Below are 22207 nucleotides of genomic sequence, written 5' to 3'. Positions count from 1 at the left end.
TTTATGTGTTTACTTCACTAGTATATCCTATGATCAAAAACAGCTTTTGTGAATTGGAGGATGCCATATTCATGGCAACCAGTATGTCTTTCCCTATGGTAAATGAACGCCTGTCCTTCTGGGAATTTAAGCACCACTCTACTCAGGCAAGGGGCTATATGATTCAGGGACAGGGGGCAGCTATATGGGACAGTACCTGTTGTACGTGGATAATGGAAACACAAATCATATTCATGAGTACTGTGAGCAAAAGGTTATTTGCAGGCTTAATTGCCTTTTGATTTCTTACAAATAATATATGTATTCCATTATATACACATTGCTGAAGTTGAATTTTTGTAAAATGTAATTATGTCTCTTAGACTCCAAATTCCCAATATTTGTGCTCAGCTCATCATGCTTTTAAGATTAATTGTTATGTAATTCTCTTTGGTGAAGTTGCTTCTCTTTTCTTTCCCCTACATCTAGAACAATCTAGATTTTCCCAGTATAGGTAGTAGACCTAAGTGGGACCCGAGGTCAGCAATGTGAAAATTCCAACCTCCTTCCTCCTGTATGTACACCTCCACCTCATCCAACTAAACTTAGTTTCTAACATCTAAACCTCATAATCCTTTTGTAATATGCTGGCTCTGAATAGTGTAGCTGTGCTTACAGATCGCTAGGGTTTACAGATACAGTTTAATTGATCTGTATCTGCAATATGTATTTGTGTTTCATATAAAAAGTATCGAAAATCTGTTGATCTCTGTTTTACCTACTGACCAATTAAAGAGAAGGTCAGGCATGTATCTTGAGGTGGTGTGGGGTCTCCTGTATTAGTGTAATCTCTAGCTACACATTCTACACCATAAGGGCCATTTTTGAACATTCCAAACAGGGCAAAGTGCAATTTTTGGATGCAAAACACATTCTTTTTTGCCCACAATGCAGTCCCAACATACTTGCACCCTCCATAACTGCATGTAAAGCATTAAAATGAATGCGATTGTGTGTTCACTTGTTTGCTATCGGACATAAGTTGTGGCTAACATTTAATAGGTACTAAGTCACTTTCAGCAGCATTAACATGGCTTTAGTGTGATTCTTTTGGCACAAGTCAGCTATGCCTATTGATACAACCGCTGTGGAAACCCTGAAAAGTCTGCAGGGTGAAGGTAACTCCAGGTTATCGCCAGTGTGATTAGGCACACTGCAGCTGAAGAGAAAAGACAATGGCACTTAGTGTTGGCATATGGAAGTGCAAGGACCTTAAAAGAATTGCATTAACACACACACATTTGTGTCCATTTTAGTGTGCCCACATGAGAACATAGAGTAGAGGGTGCTAACTGGATGGAAAAACACTGAAAAGCAACAAATCCTACAATAGGGTGATTCATCTAGGGCAGTGGTCCCCAATCGCCGGGCTTTGGCCCAGTACCGGGCCGCCGAGCCAAGGAGACCCCTGATCTAGGGCACAACCCGCAAATGCAGTGGGAGAGGTAACATGGGTCAGTAACTACATAAGATGATTTATAAGGTTTTAGAAAAAAAATTATACTGTATGTACTGAAATGGAGAGGAAAAATTACTTATAAGCTGCAATTTTAATTAGTGGTTATGTACAGGTTTCTTAGGAAACAAAAACACTGACTTAAATAAAAAAAAAAACTGATTTCAGGCTTAAATTTACCTGCTGGGGCATGTTATGAAAGTTGCAGATTTAATTCCAGTAGCAATTCATAACAAACTAAGATCCACATGACTAGTGCTTAATGAATACACCCAGCTGTTTGATTTCTTTTCATCAAAAACACAGAAGCAAATATTTACAGGGATCATATGCAAAACAAGGTTATTCATGCTTTTAATAGGTGTCTAAGCGCCGGAGGGTGCGAAAAGCGTAAGGTGGGCCATGTGGGGTCAGTATGTATCATAATACTTTTTAAAAATGTGAATAATAAATATTTATTTTTATTGAAGATGAGCCTTGGGACATATATCTTTTGATATAAATTTTTGTGGGTTGATTGCCTTTTGAACCAGGGCATGATCCTCTGGTTCTGCCTTAGGCTATTGGACTCATGATTATAAAACCGTTTATTCATTCTTTTAAGGCGAGGTAAAGCCTTTGATATATTACATGTCCCTTTAATTGCATTATCACACTCCCTAAAGGGGCTCCTGTACTCAAGGGTCCAGTATGGTTGTTGATCACCAAAGGGGGTTATTTATCAAAGGCTGACTTTTCGAGTAATGTGAATTTTTTAAACTCTAATAAATTAGATTTTATGCACAATTCAAATGGTATGTTATTTATGAAAAAAATGTAAGTCTTTTAAAATTCGATCGAATAGTTCCGACCAGAAAACTCAAATCTAACTCAAATCGAATTTTCCTCCGAAATTAACCCTTGACTTTTGCACGTCGAATTTTATTTTGAAGCACATTTTTTTCTCCCACTGGAGTTTATGGGGCGTCATTTTCAAAGAGAATCTTGGCATGAAATTTGGCTCATCGCTACTAATATCTTCAAATAGTTCAAGGGACCTCTGCCATTGACTTTAGGCTTTAGGTGGAGAATAGTCGAATTAGAACTGTTTCCAAGGTCGAGGTGTATTATATCTCACATTCAAATTCAAAGTTACGCTGGGCTGGGGGGCGGTGCAATCCTTCCATAGCCTAATTACAAATAAAAACAGGACTGCAGTCTATGGAAGGATTACTCCGCCCCCGGCCCAACGTCATTGAAGCAATGCAGAAGATTCGCTTTGTCAGAAGGTCGACTTCACAAAGGTTCATGGGGCTGGCTTTTGGGGGCTTTTAGTGGAAACTATTCGGCTTGCAGCAGCTCCTAGATACGTTCCTGGACAAATTTACCGGCAGCTACATTGCCGGTAAATTTGTAATACCAGCCCCGGCCTTGGCAGGTGTTTTACCGGTTAGGCCGGTAAAATACCGGCCAGGTGGCAACCCCAGAAGGCTGGTATTTTTTTCCAGAAAAGGTGGCATCCCTATATGTGAGTAATGAATTAGGAGCACTTTCAGGGGTAATCACCTATGGGGGAAGCAGAGTAGTAGATAGGGATTTTATTATTGGGGGATTTAGTTCTCCTTTAATGAAAGTGGAAGTTGCTGTAGCAGAAGGAATGACCCATGAAAATAACTAGAAACAAAAGTCTTTTTTTTCCTGTTCTCTAACAGAAATAGGAGCTGAGCGGAGGAAAGTTAGATTGTGAGGGGAGCTTTAACAATTTATAACTGTGTGGCGCTGATTTACGCCGTGTCGTCACGCCCACCACAAAGCAGCTGTGTGACGCGTCACCGCGCTTACGTTTAGTAGTGACGTCAGTCTCGCGTGATGAGACTCGTGCAATTTGGATTGTAAGGGACAGAACATGCCGGCATCCTAGCAACTGGCCTCCTTACTGACGTATGCGGCTCAATGACAGGAGGCGGCCAGATAATCCAAGTAAGTGCAGGGCAGCCGTGCAGACCCCAAAACCCACCGGGACGTCTGTCCCCCCCAATGGGTACAGCAGCAGTGTGCTCAGGAGAGAATGATGGGGATACACACAGCTGAGCGCAGCAGAGAACAATGGGTGAGGACCAGTAGGGCACCCGTAGTCTTGTCATCAGCTTTTACTGGAGGCTTCTTACGTGTGACAATGTTTGCTTGGGATGAGTGATGAGGAGGAGGAGCATCCATATTTCTGCTCATTAAAGGGCTGGTTCACCTTTAAATGAACTCTTAGTATGTTATAGAATGGCTACTTCTAAGCAACTTTTCTGTTGGTCTTCATTATTAATTTTTAATCGTTTTTGGATTATTTGCCTTCTTTACCGACCCCATCTAAAAAACAAACGCCTTGTGCTACTTTGTATTACTTCTCTTTCTATTCAGGTCTCTCCTATTCATATTCCAGTCTCTTATTCAAATCAGTACATGGTTGCTGGGGGAATTTGGACCCTAGCAACCCGACGGCTGAAATTGCAAACTGGAGAGCTGCTGACTAAAAAAGCGAAATAACTCAAAAACCACAAATAATAAAAAATGAAAACCAATAGCGAATTGTTTTAGAGTATCCCTCTCTACATCATACTAAAAGTTAACTCAAAGGTGAGTAACCTCTTTAGGGGGCCCATTTACTTAGCTCGAGTGAAGGAATAGAGGAAAAAAACTTAGAATTTTGAATGGTTTTTTTTTTGACTACTTCGACCTTCGAATCGAACGATTCAAACTAAAAATTGTTCGACTATTCGACCATTCGATAGTCGAAGTACTGTCTCTTTAAGAAAAGCCCCCTAGTTCGCCACCTAAAAGCTACCGAAGTCAATGTTAGAAGGTCCCCATAGGCTTTGCTAGCTTTTTTGGTCAAACAAAGATCGTTCGATCGATGGATTAAAATCCTTCAAATTGAACGATTCTAAGGATTTAATCGTTCGCTCGAACGATTTTTCGTTTGATCGAACGAATAGCGATAAATCCTTCGATATTCGAAGTCGAAGGATTTAACTTCGACAGTCGAATATCGAGGGTTAATTAAGTAAGTTCACACACCCTGCCGATGTCGTAGAATCTACGGGGAAAAAGTGTGATTTTTCGCAATGGACTTTTCAAAGCCACTGCCAGGGAAAGAGAGAGTAAGGGGCAAATTTATCAAAGGTTGAAGTGAAAATTTCGAGCTAATTTTTTGTACTTCGACAAGGGAATAGTCCAGATTCGAATTTGAAAAAAGTTCGAATTTAGAAATTTATGATGTACTGTCTCTTTAAAAATTCGACTTCGCCATCTAAAACCTGCCGAATTGCTGTTTTAGCCTATGGGGGATCTCGTAGAAACTATTAGGAGTCAATTGGTGGACTTTGAAAAAATGTAAATTCGATTGCACTATTACTACGATTCGAATGTGATCGAAAACAGCTATTCGTTCGAAAATGGACCTATTCGGCCAAAAAAAAAAACTTTGGTTGGTCTTTTTGAAATTGAATCTCCAAGTTTTTCAAAAGCGAAATTCGACCCTTAATAAATCTGGCAGTCGTGTAGGGTCATTTACCAGCCAGTAGTAAAGTGGTTGTTCACCACTTAATTAAAGGGATACTGTCATGGGGAAAAAAAATCTTTCAAAATGAATCAGTTAATAGTGCTGATCCAGCAGAATTCTGCAATGAAATCCATTTCTCAAAAGAGCAAACAGATTTTTTTTTATATTCAATTTTGAAATCTGACATGGGGCTAGACATATTGTCAATTTTCCAGCTGCCCCAAGTCATCTGACTTGTGCTCTGATAAACTTCAATCACTCTTTACTGCTGTACTGCAAGTTAGAGTGATATCACCCCCTCCCTTTCCCCCCAGCAGCCAAACAAAAGAACAATGGGAAGGTAACCAGATAACAGCTCCCTAACACAAGATAACAGCTGCCTGGTAGATCTAAGAACAACACTCAATAATAAAAACCCATGTCCCACTGAGACACATTCAGTTACATTGAGAAGGAAAAACAGCAGCCTGCCAGAAAGCATTTCTCTCCTAAAGTGCAGGCACAAGTCACATGATTTGGGGCAGCTGGGAAATTGACAATATGTCTAGCCCCATGTCAGATTTCAAAATTGAATTTAAAAAAATCTGTTTGCTCTTTGAGAAATGAATTTCAGTGCAGAATTCTGCTGGAGTAGCACTATTAACTGATGTGTTTTGAAAAAAAAAACATGTTTTCCAATGACAGGATCCCTTTAAGTTTTAGTATAGTGTAGACATTACGATTCCAGGATTAATGCAATTGGGTTTCATTTTTTAATCTTTGTGATTTTTGTTTTTTCGAATTCTTTAGCTTTTTTGTTCAACCAGGCAGTAGTTAAAAATGAGGGACTGAATAGAAAGACAAGTAATAAAGAGTAATAGTAACAACAAAATTATAGCCTTGAAGAGTAATCCTTTGTGACAGCTGCAAAGAGGTAGAAGACGAAGATCATGCTCACTTTCCTGAATAAGCTCACATTTCATCAGTACTCTAATAGTTAACGAGTAACAAGGGCTAATGTGTCTAAACGACTTCCATTATCACAAGGTACGTTGCCGATGTGTATTTGTTTAGTTATGCAGGTGTTAACTAAGTATAAATTCAGCATTGTTGGTTTTGTTCTTTGGGGAAGAAACATTTTTTATTTACACGTTGATATCCAAGACTACGGTTCATGAACATGCACTTGTTTTGTCAGTACTCTTTATTCTCAGGACACACTATTGATGTGTTTTTGCAAATCTCAGTGTATGAATAGGAGTAAATAAATATGCTTAGACAATTACTTAGGGGCATATTTATCAAGAGTCGAATTTCAAATTTGAAAACTTCAAAAAGACCAACCGAAATTAAATCAGAGGTTTTTTTTTTATCCATTTTCGATTGAATAGGTCCATTTTCGGCCGAATTTGAATTGTACGAATCGAAATTAATAGCACATTCGATCAAATTCGTTTAGAAAGTTTTTCCCATAAAAAAACGTACATTTTTCATCAATTTGGCAGGTTTTAGATGGCGAATGGTCAAAGTCGAATTTTTAAAGAGACAGTACATGATAAATTTCGATATTCGAATTTTCTAATTTTTCTCAAATTCGAATCTAATTTTGACTATTCCCTAGTCGAAGTACACAAAAAATAGCTAGAAGTTTTAATTTTTTGAATTTGAAAATTCACCCCAACCTTTGATAAATCTGCCCCTTATTGTTTCTAGGGATGCACCGAATCCAGGATTTGGTTCGGGATTCGGCCAGGATTCAGCCTTTTTCAGCAGGATTCAAATTCGGCTGAATCCTTCTGCCTGGCCGAACCAAATCCAAATTCTAATTTGCATATGCAAATTAGGGGCGGGGAGGGAAATTGTGTGACTTTTTTTTTTCTTTCACAAAGGATTCGGGCCAAAAAGTGGATTCTGTGCATCCCTAATTGTTTCATCACTTTAATACATTGTTGTTCATGAATTCCTGCACGTAAATTTTCAATAAAATAATTGTTAAAAACGCAGGCCATATGTGTTGACTGTCAGACGTTGGCAGATATTAACTCTTTGACTGTCAGCTGATTTTCCATAAAGGTGCCAAATGCCATGCGATTTTTCAGTATTTTGCTCTTTTGCTTTCAAGGCATTTACAACATATGTTTTTACAAATAATTCTACCAGTGATTTCTCAAATAAAATATATATTTTTTTAAAAGCAAATTCCATACTTCAGGTTTAAGGTATACCTTCCACATGCGTTGGGGTGCACAGGCAAAGAACAAAAAATTTGGGCAACGTCTAAGTTTATATATATATATATATATATATATATATATATATATATATATATATATATATATATATATATATATATATATATATATGTTTTCCCCTGTTGCCTGCCTCCACTCCATCCTCGCAATTATATACAGAAGCCTGAGGGACTTAAAGGGGTTGTTCACCTTCACTTTTTTCACTTAAATTGTTTTCAGATTGTTCACTATAAACAATATTTCTATTGCTTTCCATCTTTTATTTTTTACTGTTTTCCCAAAATTGAAGTTTAAAGTTGAATGTTCCTGTCTCTGGTGTTTGAATCTGGCAGCTCAGCGATCCAGGAGCAGATTCTGAACTGTTACAATTGCTACATTTAGTTGATACAATTAGTTGATACATTTCTCTCTCTATTAGCATCTATTGTATCATTTCTAACAGCTGCCTTTAATGAAACTCAGGGATTCTGCTCAGCAGGGACAAAGATAAATATATCCACTAAATGTATCAATTTAGAACAGTTAAGGTGGCCATACACGGGCCGATAAAAGCTACTGACAGACTCGATCGGATGGGACGAAAAATACCGTTGGATCGTGGCCGCATCTATCCGTTGATGCGGTCCCGTGATCCGACCGCCCATTACTATTCTTTAGGATGTGATCGTTGGGCCCGACATCGCCAAACGAGCGGATCTCTCCGTGTATGGCCACCTTTAGGCGACCTCCCCCCCCCTCCCAGAGCTGCTTTAGAAGGTGAAAAATGAAAACTTTACACTTTAATATTAGAAAATATTACATTAAATAAAAAAAAATTAATGTACATGATTTTATTAGTAGATCCAAATTACAGAAAGATCTGTTATCCGGAAAACCCCAGGTCCCGAGTATTCTGGATAACAGGTGCCCATACCTGAGCTAGAAAGTCACCAATTTTAATGGGCAACGTGTGGGGTCTTGCTAACTGAAATAATGTTTGGCAGTTCCAAATACTGTAGTGTTATTTTAGAAAAAAATATATATATTTGGTAGTACAGTGTATGTATTAACCTGAAACAGAACAAGTGGTCAGTGTGCACAAAGTATTGAACTTGATGTTTATATATACAAAAAGAGAGCAAGAAATAGCATCACATTTATCAACAGAACAGTGTTTTGTATTTGTCTATTGTAATCAAAAAGAACTGTCAAAGTGCTGAAAAGAAATACCTATATAATACCATTGATATAAAAGCATGATTTCCTCATCTGATGTGTTGGGATAAGTGTTGCTTGAGAAGAGTATTGACAGTAGTGTAGAAAAGCTAACGATACAGGTGTGGGATCTGTTATCCGGAAACCTGTTATCCAGAAAGCTCCGAATTACCGAAAGGCTGTCTCCCATAGACGCCATTTTATCCAAATAATCCAAACATTTAAAAATGATTTCCTTGTCCTCTGTAATAATAAAACAGTTCCTTGTACTTGATCCAAACTAAGATATAATTAATCCTTATTGGAAGCAAAACCAGCCTATCGGGTTTATTTAATGTTTGCATGATTTTCTAGTAGACTTAAAGGACGAAGGTCCAAATTTTGGAAAGGATCCGTTATCTGGAAAACTTCAGGTCCCGAGCATTAACAGATCCCATAACTGTATTTCGAAGAGCTGCATTAGGCAATGAGAGAAGAGCTGACATTGATTCACAGGGGGGGGGGGGGGCTGAGAATTTGGAATGCACGATAAGTGGTAATAATAATTTATTAGAAAATAATAAGGAACTTATATGCCACAGTGTCTATTCTCATTTCCAAGTTCCTTGCTTTCCATCACTACCTCACTGCAAGAATAGGAAATTCCCTTTAATTTTTCAGGAAAAAAAAGCCTTCAATTGACTGCAATTCTAATAAGAAACTTGTGATTCCAGTGTATTCTAATCATTAGCCATGTTTTAATACTAACCTGGGAAATACCCTTTCTATGGTTCCCCTGCTGTTTTTCAACTACAACCCCGCAACTGTAACTTTTAGTTTGATGGTTTCATTTCCCCTATTTAGAACGTCAGACTTCCAGTGTTGGCTGGGTTCCTTGTGGGCAACTTCTGAACAAATCACTTTGCTGATGGGGCCATGAACCCTATTTGGTTGCTGAAGCACAATGGCACAATATGTCATTCATTCTAAATCTGCAGAAACTGATGCAGCTTTCTCCCTTGTCCTCCGGATCCTGCTCTCTTGATACAAACAGTTTGTTTTCTGGGGTTTCCTTCATAATGCCTTGACTCCAGGCCAAGAAATCATATTGCCCATTTAAAGCTATTGAAATCCATTGCAAGGAAAGGAATTCTCTTTGTACAGGTATGGACCTGTTATCCAGAATGATTGGGACCTAGGGTTTTTTCTGTAATTTGGATTATCATGCCTTAAAGGGGTTGTTCACCTCTGAGTAACTATGACGTAGAGAGTGATATTCTGATATAATTGGTTTTCATTTTTTATTATTTGTGTTTTTTCGAGTTATTTGTCTTTTTTATTCAGGAGCTCTCCAGTTTGCAGTTTAAGCAATCTGGTCGCTAGTGTCCAACTTACCCTAGCAACTGCACATTGATTTGAATAAGAGGCTGGGATATAAATAGGAGAGGACCTGAATCGAAAGATGAATAATAAAAGAAGCTTTAACAGTAAATTTGTAGTCTTAGAGAATTTTTTTTTAGATAGGATCAGTGACCCCCTTTTGAAAGCTGGAAAGAGTCAGAAGAAAAAAGCAAATCATTCAAAAACTATAAAAAAATAACTAATGAAGACCAATTGAAAAATTGCTTAGAATGACCAAAAGTTAATTTAACGGTGAACCACCCTTTTAAGCCTACTAGAAACTCATGTAAACATTAAATAATCCCAATAGGCTGGTTTTGCTTCCAGTAAGGATTAATTATATTTTAGTTGGGACCAAGTACAGGTGTGGGACCCATTACCCAGAATGCTTGGGGTTTTCTGAATAACAGATCTTTCCATTATTTGGATCTTCACACCAAGTCTACAAGAAAAACATATAAACATTAATTAAACCCAATAGACTGGTTTTGCCTCCAATAAGGATTAATTATATCTTAGTTTTGATCAAGTACAAGCTACTGTTTTATTATTGCAGAGAAAAAGGAAATACATTTTAAAAATTTGGATTATTTGATTATAATGGAATCTATGGGAGACAGCCTTTCTGTAACACAGAGCTTTCTTAAGGGTTCCCGGATAACGGATCCCATACCTGTGCAAGGTATTGTTTTATTATTACACAGAAAAAGGAAATTATTTTTCAAAATTTGGATTTTCATTATAATGGGAGACGGCCATTCTGTAATTTGGAGCTTTCTGGTATTGGATCCCATACCTTGTAGATAATTGTCTGAAAGCCCAGCTGCCCATGTCTTTGGGCTATAATCTTACCCAATAATTATAATAAAAGTCCCACTTGAAAAAAAAATAGTTTGACATAATGATAAATATTTGCTAATTGTAGGGAATCTTTGTAGTGTGCAAATCTTTATATTAAACCCTCCTAGTGAACTCTCGTTAGGGATCTGTGTCGGAGTCAGACTCGACTTTTTTTTTCCCCAATGTCCCAGCGGTCAGTGCTTCATTTTCATTTTCCAAACTTTCGATGGGATCGGGTATTGTTTACATTTGTCCTCCACCTTTTCGGAACTATTGCCTACTTCCCCAAGCCTAATGTCAACTTGAGGAAGAGTTGGTGCCATCAGATCAGTAAAGGAGGTCTGCCGCGAAGCAGTGGACAACTTATAGAAGTAAGTTTATCACTAAAGACCTTAGTCATAGTGACACGATCCTGATGTGGAATGTGTCACTTTAAAGTAGGGATGCACCGAATCCAGGATTCGATTCTGATTCGGCCGAATCCTTCTGCCCGGCCGAACCGAATCTGAATCCTAATTTGGATATGCAAATTAGGGGCGGGGAGGGAAATTGTGTGCCTTTTTGTCACAAAACAGGGAAGTAGAAAATGTTTCCTTTTCCCACCCCTAATTTGCATATGCAAATTAGGGTTCGGTATTCGGCCGAATCTTTTGTCAAGGATGTGGAGGTTTGGCCGAATCCAAAATAATGGATTCGTTGCATCCCTACTTTAAAGGAGAACTAAAGCATAAGAAAGAAGTAGGCTAGAAATGCCACACACTGCGGGTCATCTATAAGTTTGCGCAGCACATATTTATTCACAAATGGTTGTATTTCCCATGTTTTTTTCCTGAATGCTAAAATTGCACTGCTTTGTTTTTTTGTGAATTCGCATTGCAAACAATTTCTCTAAAAATGGCTCTCAAATGACATGTTTGTGGGCAGCAACTGTACAAGGCTGTTGTGCGCAAAAATAGAGTTGACAGCTATGTAAATTTGAGATTTTTGCCATATTTAAAAAGCTCTGTCATTTGCAGTGCAAAAAAAATTTGCAATTCTGTTTGCACAAGGTGACCTATTGTGAACTATTGCAGAAAATGAAAATGTACTATTAGCTTCCTCATACTGAAGTAAGAAACTTTCTAAATACAATCCATTAAACATTCTGTATTGCTTCTGAAATAATGAAGTTTATTTTCACTATTCCTCTCTCAGCATCTGTTTCTTTTCATTCTGCCTTTATGCAGCAGTTGGGTGTCAGATAAATGATTTAATATATCTTATAGGGGGGCTCCCTTTCCTATCAGATGTATTAGAGCTCACTTAAATAACTGATTCCAGTACAAACAACAAACAAAATAACGGCCTTTTGCACAAATTCTGCATGTAGGGAGATTTTAATAGAGTGAGCTCTAATGCATCTTCTGGGCAAAAGGAGCCCCCCTAAAAGATATATTGGATCATTCACCTGACACCCAACTCCTGAATGAAGACAGAATGAAGAGAAACCGATGCTGAGAGAGGGACAGTGAATATAAACTGGATATTTCAGAAACGGTACAGAATATTTCATTGTATTTAGAAAGTTTCTTATTTCAGTATGCTGAAGCTTATATTAAATTAACATTTTTGCTATAGTTCCCCTTTAAATATACCACTTTTTTTCATCTTTATAGATAAACCATGTGCAGGGCAAATATATACACTGTGCAAATCATTCTGTGCTGTTTGAAGTTTATAAATGAGCCCCAGTGTGTTTTGGGCTTCTTTCCAAGTCCAAGATGACCACAGCCCTTTAAAGGAGAATTCAACCCATAACATAAAAAACCCCTATTTGAAAAACCCCCAGTCCAAAGCATTCTGGATAACCGGTCCCATACCTGTAAATGCTTCCAAATCCTAAGTCGCCCCACAGTTCTATTCTCCTTTGGCATAAATACAATTCGGAGACTTTCATGCTAAAACAAGTCAAAAATGTACTATTTTTCATTCATTTTTTCTTTGTACATGGCAGAATGTTGTAGTTGTCAACTCAAATTCTGAACACTGACAGGCTGTTGTGAGGCAGCATAAGTTTTCCTGCTGCTCTCCAGAACAAGCTCTCAGATGGGTTGCCGATGTGACCCCAGCCTAATTGGCTCTTGTTAACATAATAATTATCATAATATCAACATAATATAAAATAATTTTTACAGACACTTTCTATAGAAAATACTTGAATAGCTAACAGATAACTATCCAGCAGGGGTGTAACTTTGAGGGGCCCTAGCATTTCTGAGCCCCTTATGCGCTTATCACAGGTGACCCGCAATCCCCCAACCCCACGCTGTACATACCTTCCTGTGCATTGATCCTGCATTCAACTATCCCCCCTGCCGCACTGTATGAGCATATGCTACAGAGAAAGCAGGCCGCCTCCGGGTCCCCTGTACCCCAGCAACCAACCCCCCCCCACTGGGAATACCAATTGGTACCCCCAATGTTTTAGACCTTTCATGCTCTTTAAAAACTGTTAAAAGGCATTTTTAGAAATTAATATAATGTTAATTATTACAGTGGCTCTTAAAGGAAAACTAAACCCCTCAAACTATATAGGTCTCTATAAAAATGTATTGCTTAAAACAGCATGTTTCATATGTAAAACCCTGCTTCATGTAAAAAAAACATTTTCATAATATACTTTTCTAGTAGTATGTGCCATTGGGTAATCATAAATAGAAAACTGCCATTTTAAAAAATTAGGGCCGCCCCCCCTGGGATGGTACGATTCACTGTGCACACAAACAAACCAAACAAACTATTTTGTTAGGTCACATGAGCCAATTAACAGTCAGAGTTCTGTCTTTTGCTTCCATACTTCTTCCTGTTACAGTTAGAGCTGCAGTATTTCTGGTCAGGTGATCTCTGAGGCAGCACACAGACCATCAGGAAATAGTGGCTCAAGGCAAGAGATGTAAAAGGAGAATATTTACTTAAATATATATTCCAGTTTAATAAGATTCTTTAAAGTGAACCTGTACCCAGACACACAAATTGGTATGATAAATCCTTTTCAAATTAAACATGAAATCCATTTCTATTGTTCATAGCTGTTGTAAGCTCTTTTAAAAATCTCATCTGTCAATCAAATATTGTCTGCCCCTCCTCTATGCCTTAAGCATAGAGGCAGTTCAGACAATTACTTTTACTTTCCATTCAGCACTTCCTAGATGTCACTGCTCTCCCCACATTCCCCCAGTTCTCTTCACCATTTAATTCTGTAACCAGTGCATGGGGATGGACATCAGGTCTCCCATTCTGGTGCACAAACAAGATTCTAAGATGATGCAAGGCTTGCCTTAAAGGGGTTGTTCACCTTTATATTAACTTTTAGTGATGTTCTGAGAAAATTTGTAATTGGTTTTCATTTTTTATTATTTGTGGTTTTTGAGTTATTTAGCTTTTTATTCAGCAGCTCTCCAGTTTGCAATTTCAGCCATCCAGTTGCTAGGATCCAAATTACCTTAGCAACCATGCATTGGTTTGAATAAGAGACTGGAATATGAATAAGAGATGGTCTGAAAAGAAAGATGAGTAATACAAAGTAGCAGTAACAATACACATGTAGTCTTACTGAGCATTTGTTTTTAGATGGGGTCATTGAAAAGCTGGAAAGAGTCAGAAGAGGACGGCAAATAATTCAAAAACTAAATAAAATAAATAATGAAGACCAATTGAAAAATTGCTCAGAATTGGCCATTCTTTAAGTTTCCTTAAAGGTGAACCACCACTTTAATAACAGTGTCCACAAAATAGCTCCTGCCTGCTTGCTATAATTTTGAATTCCCAGACTGAAGGAAACAAGTATTCATTTTGGGGGTATATTTTCCTTTAAAGGGCCATTTACTTAAGCATAGTATTCGTAAAACAGAAAATGTGTTTTACAGTAACAGACATTTTTTGTATGATCGGAAGGATCCCAGACAATTTTACCCCAGTTCAATTCTATAGTGTATCTGTTGAGCTTAAAGGAATTGTTAAGTATAAAAATAAAAACTGGGTAAATAGGCTGTGTAAAATAAAAAATGTTTCTAATATAGTTAGTTAGGCAAAAATGTAATGTTTAAAGGCTTGAGTGATTTGATGTATAACAAGTCAGTCAGAACACTACTTCCTGCTTTTCAGCTCTCTTGATTTACACTGACTGGTTACCCTGGTTACCAGGCAGTAACCAATCAGAGACTTGAAGGGGGGCTACTTGGTTCATATCTGTTGCTTTTGAATCTGAGCTGAATGCGGAGGATCAATTGCAAACTCACTGAACAGTTATGTCCCATGTAGCCCCCCTTCAAGTCGCTGACTAACTCAGAGTTAGAGAGCTGAAAAGCAGGAAGTAGTGTTCTGGCTATTATGTTAGACATCCAGTCACTTCAGCCTTTATACATTACATTTTTGGCTAACTAACTATATTAGAAACATTTTTGATAATGCACAGGTATCATGTATAGGTATGGTGAATTGTAACAATACTGGCTGTATACAGAGACACTTATTAATAATATCACTTTAAGGGAATTTTAACCGATTGGGGTTCAATTGTATAATGGGATGCTCCTTTTAAGATTCTATTTTTCATGCTGCTGTACTGGAATGTATGTAATTAACTGTTGAAAATAAAAATAAATTTATAAAAAAAAAAAAAACATTTTTTATTTTGCACAGCCTATTTAAATTGTTTTTATTTTCACACTGAACGGTTCCTTTAAAGGGCCTTCATTCTTCAAAAGAGATTCAGAATGAAAGTTTAATGATATTTAAATGTTCTTGAAAGCATCAGAATTGATGCGGTTGTCCTTTTATTGGCTTTGATTAGATGCGCTGCAGTACCAAGCTGTTCCTCCGGGTGCCAGTGTGACACCCCCCCCTCTGTCCAGCCTACAGTGACGTTTCTTTTTGAAGGTCTGTGCTTGGCTTTTATGCAATCCTGCAGCTTCTTCCGCACCACGTTAAATAAGCATGCTGTGCCTTTGTATGATCAGGCAGAAGGGCTGGAAGGGATCACAGACAAGGAGAAACCTTCAGAGGAGACACAAGTGCTGGAGTTGAACAAGTGGCCTCTTCCGAGGTGAGAACCAGGTCAAGTTCAGCACTCCCAGAATGCCTCTGGCTTTTATTCTTTCATAGGGATTTCTTTATAGTCTGGAAGGATCTAATTGATTATCCTAACGAGTTAGTCATCGGCTCTGGTTCACTATACGGCACCATTCTGTAAAGGCGTGCTTCCCAGTTTGTGCCACAATCCATTGATCGATATTGTGTGTGTGTACTTTATGCCTTGCTTATCTATGTCAGTTATCTGTGTGTCAGTGACTGCTATTTCATGGGGTTCTAGGCAAACTGCCTTTTGTAAACACTGAAACTTGCTAAGGATCATCTAAATGGCTAATAGCAATGGTCAGTTTTTGTGTAGTGATACAGTGGAGTCACCCAAACTGTAAATATCTGTAAAGGAGAGCCGTCAACTCTCTGGTTCATATACAGTAGAACCCCCATTTTACATCCCCTGATTTTAAGTTTCCCCTCATTTTACATTGTTGTTTTGTGGTCCCACCTATATATTATGCATAATACATTTTCCTGGATTTTACATCATCCTTTTTTCTTTCCCCTGAAAAACGTAAAATAGGTATTCTACTGTAGGTCCCATGTATTTACTGAAATCGCTCCCAAAGCTGTTCTCACTTAGTGGCAAGCTTTATTTATTGTTTGTTCCAATGTAAACTCTAAAAAACGAATGCAGATTTATGGCGCTTTGAAGAATGGGAAGGAAAATGGGAGTATTTTCTTTTTTTCTCTTAACTTAATGGTTCAAATAAATGGTACAGATATTGGATCCGTTATCCAGAAAGTTCCGAATTATGGAATGGCCGTCTCTCATAGACTCTATTTTATCCAAATAATTCAAATGTTTAAAAATTATTTATTTTTTTCTCTATAATAATAAAACCAAACTAAGATATAATTAATTCTTATTGGAAGCAAAACAGCCTATTGGGTTTATTTAATGTTTATATGATTTTCTCTTAGATTTAAGGTATGAAAATCCAAATTACAGAAAGATCAGTTATCCCAAGCATTCCGGATAACAGGTCCAAAGCATAAAGGGAGGGGAATTTGTTTTTGTTATAAAGTTGCTGGGATGAATAAAGCAGTGTTGGGAAGAGATACTTTATAGACAGGGAAGTGAGCTTATAGGATATCCTGAGCTAACTAGTATATTCCCTTACAACAAGGGAATGTTGTTCATTAGAGATATTTTACATATATATGTATACATATACACACGTGGGTTCTGTTATCCGGAACCCCATTAACCGGAAAGCTCATAATTACTTGATGACCATCTCCTATAGACTCCATTTTTATTGAATAATTTGAATTCCTTTTTCTGTGTAATAATAAAACAGTAGCTTGTACTTGATTGATCACCAGTAAGATATAATTAATCCTTATTGGAAGCAAAACCATCATATTGAGTTTTTTAATGTTTACATAATTTTTTTTAGTAGACTTTAGGTTTGGTGATGCAAAATACAGAAAGAAACACCAGGTCATAAGCATTCTGGATAACAGGTCCCATACCTGTACACCGTTAATGTCTGTCCTTTCCCCATTTTTTTTATAATTTTATAATCTTAGGGCAATGGCACACTGTCGCCCATATTATGACTTGCCATAGCATAACATTAGAGTCACCACGAGTAAAACATATTACTCCCGGCAATCAGGATTAATCATGGGAAATTGCCTACCATCGTATTTACTAGACATAGCGCTACATACCTTCCAGCTGTCCCATTTTAGAGGGACATGTCCCTCTTTTGACAGCTCAACCCGCAGTCCCTCATTTGTACTGGAAAGTCCCGTTTTTTTCTCTGCACTGAACAGCCAGAAACAGAAACAATGTTTCTAACTTAATTGGCTTTTGGCAGAGAGCCCAGGACAGCCACAACAGAAGACAAGATAATTTTGTAACAATTTCGAGATAAGCAAATGAGTAATTGTAATAATATAAGATAATAGGTTCCTTGGGAAAGTTAGACTTACAGAAGGGCAATTCACCTTCATTAGCAAACCTGTAATAACTTAAATATGTTCAAACTTTCATCACCTGCGAAATTTTGTAAATTGAACATGGTAATTAGGGGGTGTGGCCACAACAATGGGCGTGGCCAAACAAATTGATGCATTTTGTTATTGTTATATTTTTAATGGGCCTTCTCCTCCAGAGACTGTCACTTCTCCAGTCCATAATAAACACTGCTGCGAGGCTCATATACCTCAGCAACCGCTCCTCCTCTGCCTCGCCATTCTGCCAATCCCTGCACTGGCTTCCGTTACCTTTCAAAATCAAATTCAAATTAATGACGGTGACTTTCAAAGCACTTCATAACTCTGCCCCACCCTACATCTCTGAACTCATCTCTATATACTCACCCAACCGCTTACTACGCTCCTCTACCGACCTACTACTCAACTCTTCTCTCATTACCTCCTCACATGCTCGCATTCAAGACTTTGCAAGGGCTGCACCCCTCCTCTGGAACTCTCTCCCACCGACTTTCTCCCAACCTTTCTGCTTTCAAGAAATCTCTTAAAACACACTTCTTTCGAGAAGCCTACCCTCGCTTAACTACCAAACGCAACACCACAAACAGTACCACATTTCTCACCCACTTAATTCAATCTTGCCCACTCCCACACCTTGTGTATTACTCCCTTCCGTTTAGACTGTATGCCTATGCATAGGGCCTTCCTCACCTTTTTGTACCTGTATTGATTGTGATGTATGTAACTCCATATGTTCTATGTATAGAATTCATGTATTTTAGTTGTATAATCACATTTACTTTACAGTGCTATGCAATATGTTGGCGCTATATAAATACATGTTAATAATAATAATAATAATATTTGGCATCTTAAGGGACTTTTTGCATGCTTGGGTTGCTCCCCAACCTTTTTTACATTTGGATGGGGCTCACAGGCAGAAAATGTTGGGGACCCCTAACCTAGCCAAACATTACAAACATTAACATACCAGGAGATGAGTCAGAGCACCAAGGGAGAACAAGTCGACAAATGCTTCTGAGTGAAACATTTTCCCGAATTTCCAAGGTTTCTCTCAAACACTGCAAGCTTAACAGCCCTGAACCGGTGACATTCAGAATGAGGAAAGACTTGAATTTAAGCTGAATCATGCCGAAGTGCTGTTTTTAATAAGAAATACATGATGCAAAACAAACTGTGTGCACCAAGGAATTAGCAGACCGAAAGGTATTTTATGTTACAGTCCCAGAAATATGTGAATAATTCACCTGCTGAGAAAATCAACATAAAATCTGGTTGATGATGAAATTTTTGAATGTTAGGCCCCAAAGCAGCAAATTTTATTTCTTAAGGGCTTTTACTAAGAACTCTGTAACCCTCCTAGGAATGCCCTTTGTTTCCGGAGAATTCAGAACAGCCATTGTGGTGACACGAGGAGAACAATGCAGCTTTCTGAGTTTTTGTTAGAATGGCTCAATATAATCTTATCATGCGGGCCAAGCTCAACTGAATCATCAGTGCCTAGAATATTCCAACGTGGATAAGAAAATTCTCTTGTAAAGCTGGCCATGCACATATAAAAGTGTGTTTCATAACATTTTATCAGTATCTTTTTTGGTATTTGTAGCCCGGTAAGTCTGACTGCTTGGCTTTTGGGAAATGAGAAATTTGTTGAGTAAACTCTTAAAGGGGTATGGAGTAAAAGGGCAAAACTTCTTAAACTTAAGACCATATGTTTGATGGGACAGTATGTCCTGTGGGCCCCTTCCCTGGCTGAAGCCTATTAGGCTGTGAGATAAGGAGAAGCTTATTGTACAGCTGTATCAGCTGAATTGCTACTTGCCTTTGTGTGGAATATTTATGCGCTTGTTCTCCACTGAAGAACAAGCGCACTGCTTATAGTGGCCCTGAACTTTATATCGAAATGTGCCATTCAGTAGAGCCCATGCTATTTGCCTTTGCTGTGCCAATAGTCTCGCACTAATTGATCCAAAGGGCAAGTCAACCCCAAAATAAAATATTGCCTAATAACAGAAAACCTAATTCAAACAACTTTCCAATATTCATTAATTAAAAAAAAACCCAGTGCTTTTAAAGTTATTGATAAAAACAATTGCTATTGAAAGAAGTATTTGCTTTAATCCTGGTTTTTACTTTTTAAACAATATTGCAAAAGTCTTAAGGTGGCCATAGATGTAACAATTACTATCTTTCTTGGAAAAGATCTTTGATCTGACGATTCAGCACTAACAATGGGCGATGTTTGGATGCATTCAAAATTACCCAATAAAAATTTTCCGTCCAGTTGTCTTCTGCCAATATCGGTCGGCTGTTTTCCCATCATACACGCACCAAATATTGTACGAAAATTGGTTTTGTACAATATTATCTGTGCGTCTATGGCCATCTTTAGTTCCCCAGCAAAGACAGGTCTGTTAAAAGGGTTGTTCATCATCAAACAACTAGTTGTTTTCTGATAGATCACCAGAAATAACAACTTTTTCCAATGACTCTCTATTAGTGACCGTTTTTCTAATATTGAAGGGTAAAGTGTCATTTTTCACCTTCTGAACCAGCTCTGGTGTGGGTAAGGTCGCCGACCCTGTAAACTGTTCAAAATGGATATATGTAGTTGATACATTTCTTATCTTTTTCAGTCTGAGTAGAATGTCTGGGTTTCATTACAAGCAGCTGTTAGAATTGATACAATAGTTGCTAATACTCCAGAGATGCTGCTGAGAATTGTATCAAGTAATTGTATCAAGTAATTGTATCAACTCATTGTATCAACTAATTGTATCAACTAATTGTATCAACTAATTGTATCAACTAAATGTAGCAAATTATAACAGTTAAGAGTCTGCATTAGAATTATTGAGCTGTCAGACTCAAACACCAGAGACAGACACATTACAGTTTTAAACTTAGATTTTGGAAAAACAGTAAAAAAAATAAATAATGGAAAGTAAATAAAAAAAGTCTTTATTTAAGGGGAACAATCTAAAAACATCTGAATTGAAAAAAGTGTTTGGAAGGTGAATAAACCATTTAATGAGCTGCTTTGTCTCACATTGTATCAACTGTCTGAGGCACCAGGGCAGAGAATAGAAAGGGACAAACACTGCTTTCAATAGCAATATATATATATATACAAATACAGGTATAGGACCTGCTCTACAAAATGCTTGGGACCTGGGGTTTGCCGGATAATGGATCTTTCTGTAATTTGGATCTTCATCCCTTAAAGGGGAACTAAAGTCTTAAATAGAATAATGCTAGAAATGCTGTATTTTGTATACTAAACTTAAACATGAACTTACTGCACCAGAAGCCTAATTAAACAATTGATTTATGTTTTCAAAGTTGGCCGCAGGGGGCTGTCATCTTGTAACCTTGTTATACATCGTTGCAAGACCAAGACCATGCACATGCTCAGTGTGATCTGAGCTTCAGTTGGGAGGTTAAGCTTAGGGATCGTCATAAATTATCAAAACAGCACAAGTAAAATAATATCTGCCAGAAGCAGATACAGCAAGACTGATTAATAATCAGAATATGCAGACAGCACTTGGTCTGCGGATACAAATCTCTACACAGTCACTGGCTGCTTTACAGGGAAACAAACAAAGATATTTCTTTTTCATTAAAGAAAGTAAAAATGGGATTTTATTTTTTTTCCTTTACATCCCCTTTAGGTCTACTAGAAAATCATTTAAACATGAAATAAACCCAACAGGCTGGTTTTACTTGCAATAAGGATTAATTATATATTAGTTTGCATCAAGTACAATGTACTGTTTTATTATTATAGAGAAAAAGGAAATAATTTTTAAATATTTGGATAAAATGGAGTCTATGGGAGACGTCCTTTCTGTAATTCAGGGCATTCTGGATAACTGATTTCCGGATAACGGATACCATACCTGTAACTTAAAAACCATCGAAAATGTGTAATGAATGTATATTGCAAAGTTGCTTACAATTATGTTTTCTTATATTAGGCAAAAAATGTTTGGGTTGACATTCCCTTTAAGTAAGAACTGTTGTGTCCTATTTTTCTATGTATTTGCATGAACTGATCGCACAACAGCATAGGTGTAGCGTTGCCTCTAGATAGTTACCTTTTATGCGTCTCTTTTGACATCTGTTCTGAGTTGCACAACTAAAGCACCATCAAATGTTTTGACTGCATCTCTGCTACCAAATTAACATACTTCAAATCTCAAAATTATCGACCTGCCGACTCTTCCTTCTGTTAATGAGTAGTGTTGTTTGGTGTTGTCTGGTCTCCTCCTTCCAATAACATCATACATGTGGTAGCACAAGCCTGGGGGGCATCCAGACAGCACAGCTCCATGGGTTATGATTGTAGCTGATTAGGCCTAGTATACATTAGAAACTGTACAACAGTCTTTTGTGCACTGGGATCTCCATGCCACAGCTTTTTGGTGCGTTAGTTTTCTCTTT

The 22207-nt window shown here is 37.7% G+C and overlaps 1 protein-coding gene across 4 annotated transcripts in view; it reads left to right on the top strand.

Moving 5' to 3' along the window:
* The first annotated feature begins 3311 nt into the window (after window positions 1-3311).
* The window catches only part of slc23a2.S (solute carrier family 23 (ascorbic acid transporter), member 2 S homeolog), a 68696-nt gene continuing 49800 nt past the window's right edge, over window positions 3312-22207 (top strand). For 2 of the 4 annotated variants that reach the window (XM_041588152.1, XM_018255163.2), the window contains exon 1: window positions 15545-15755. The gene's annotated coding sequence lies outside the window, so the exon portion shown is untranslated. Of the gene's footprint in view, window positions 3455-15544; window positions 15756-22207 lie in introns of those variants that run through there. The other 2 variants (XM_018255162.2, XM_041588153.1) reach the window with 2 other exon arrangements.

The sequence above is a fragment of the Xenopus laevis genome, chromosome 3S (assembly GCF_017654675.1).
Source record: "Xenopus laevis strain J_2021 chromosome 3S, Xenopus_laevis_v10.1, whole genome shotgun sequence".
NCBI lineage: Eukaryota > Metazoa > Chordata > Amphibia > Anura > Pipidae > Xenopus > Xenopus laevis.
The sequence above is the reverse complement of the archived record's forward strand: the minus strand, read 5'-3'. Positions and strand labels throughout refer to the sequence as shown.